This window comes from Oratosquilla oratoria, chromosome 28 (assembly GCF_046742065.1).
Source record: "Oratosquilla oratoria isolate Oo_2021 chromosome 28, ASM4674206v1, whole genome shotgun sequence".
NCBI lineage: Eukaryota > Metazoa > Arthropoda > Malacostraca > Stomatopoda > Squillidae > Oratosquilla > Oratosquilla oratoria.
Window position 1 is genome coordinate 41,793,144 of NC_134804.1, and position 2,500 is coordinate 41,795,643.

The following is a 2,500-nucleotide window of genomic DNA, read 5'->3' on the forward strand; positions in this document are numbered from 1 at the left end:
ACACACACACACACACACACACATATATATATATATATATATATATATATATATATATACAAGCCGCGGGCTTCGCCCTCCCCGGCTTCGCCCTTCCCGGCTTCGCCGGAGGCTTGGCTGTGCAAACAGCGGCCTACGGCCGCAGCTTTCCGCGCTCTAATCCTTCGTTTTCCGCTTCGGCTTCGGCCTCGGGGCGGAACCCCAACATGGAATCCCCAGCACGAAGAAGAACGCGAAGAAGAACGCGAGGAAGAAGAACTCGAAGAAGAACTCGAAGAAGAACGCGAAGAAGAACACGAAGTAGAATCCGACGAAGAACGCGAAGAAGAACGCGAGAAAGAAGAATGCGAGGAAGAAGATCGCGAAGAAGAACGCGAAGAAGTACGCGAAGAAGAAGAACGCGAAGAAGAACGCGAAGAAAAACGCGAAGAAGAATGCGAAGAAGAATGCGAAGAAGAATGCGAAGAAGAAGAACGCGAAAAAGAAGAACGCGAAGAAGAAGAAGAAGAAGAAGAAGAAGAAGAAGAAGAAGAAGAAGAAGAAGAAGAAGAAGAAGAAGAAGAAGAACGCGAAAAAGAAGAACGCGAAGAAGAAGAAGAAGAAGAAGAAGAAGAAGAAGAAGAAGAAGAAGAACGCGAAGAAGAAGAAGAAGAAGAAGAAGAAGAAGAAGAAGAAGAAGAAGAAGAAGAAGAAGAAGAAAAAGAAGAAGAAGAAGAAGAAGAAGAAGAAGAAGAAGAAGAAGAAGAAGAAGAAGAAGAAGAAGAAGAAGAAGAAGAAGAAGAATACCACCTAACCCCGACTTACCCAAGCGCTTTTTCAAGAATATTTTTAGGACAAAGTGTCACCGTAATACCACCTGTCCCCGACTTCCACAGCGTTTTTTAGAAGAATATTTTTATTTAGACTTTTATATATATATATATATATATATATATATATATATTATATATATATGTATATATATGTATATATATATATATTTGTATATATATGTATATATACATATATATATATATATATATATATTTGTCATGACACTTCCTCTACATTTATCGACTTTCTTCCTTACACATGACCATCTTATCTTTCCATATCTTTCGTACTGTTTGACATACATATAACCATTCATACAAAGCTTCTGACCACCTTTAGCAGACTCCAAATTTTGAGACTCCATCGTGTATACTGTATTTAACTGTTATGATATAGAAATAAGGCCCATACCGCCTCTATGTATACCCTGGCACCATAAATGAGATCCACTCACTCAGTAATTAAGCATTCCCATTGGTTAATTACTTAATGAAATCAGCTCGCTCATTAATTAAGCATTCTCATTGGTTTATTTCTATGAAATCCACTCAGTAATTCATTCTCGCCCTCTCATTGGTTTATTATCAAGAAATCCACTCAGTAATTAAGCATTCTCATTGATTAATTACTTAATGAAATCAAGTCATTGATTAAGCCCTGTCATTAGTTTATTTCTAAGAAATTTCACTGCTTTACCGGGATATGGCCAATTTGATTTGAAAATCTCTCCAGTATTTTTGGAAATCAGGAAAATTATGTTTTTTCATATCTTCAATAAACTTGACTGAATTTGTCTTGACAATACTCACAGGTTCATTTTTGTTTTTATTTACCAAAAAAATAGTACTAAATATACTGCATGTTCTTTTAAGTTCCTGTAAGTGTAATTGCAGGAATAAATGAAATAGTGTATCCCTTTGAAAATAGAACATGTCAGGTGAATAACTGAGGAAATAGGATAAAATCATATTTTGTGTTTAGATCCCCCCTGATGAATGAAGTTGTGTTGTCTTGGAGTCAGAGGTATTTTAGTTGTTTTTGAAAAAAAAATCGGCTTAATTACTATATGCCATTACAGATGGTGACCAGGTACTGATATAGGGTAAAATACATTATTTGATTTAACTTCTGATTTTAAGGACCATTGTATCCAATTTATTAAACAATTCCTTATGGGTGAACATGTGAACTGAAGTCGTGATATTGTTTTGTCTGATTCCTTTGATTAAAATTTTCTATAGAGAATTAATTATTCCTTTGATCAGTTGTTTTGTCTGATTCCTTTGATTAAAAAAATCTATAGAGAATTAATTATTCATTTGATCTACCATACTACCATAATCCTGAATGAAAAAGTCCTCTAATGATACTATCCATAGGATTCTATACTCTACATATTGTTTACAACATCATCCCCAAATGTCCTTATCATAACACTTATCATTTGCATGGAGGTATTATGGGTGGTTTAGGAGATATATTGGGTGGAGGTATTTTGGGTGTGGGATTTTGGCTGGAGGTATTTTGGGCGGAGGTATTATGTCCTGGATTCAATTCAACATGCTTGAAGATTCTACTGGAGTTATTGCCATCCCTAACATTAGAATTGAACAACATAAGAAAAATGTTAGGGATGGCAATAACTCCAGTGATTGGGGGTAATGCCCATGCAATCTATTACACTTAT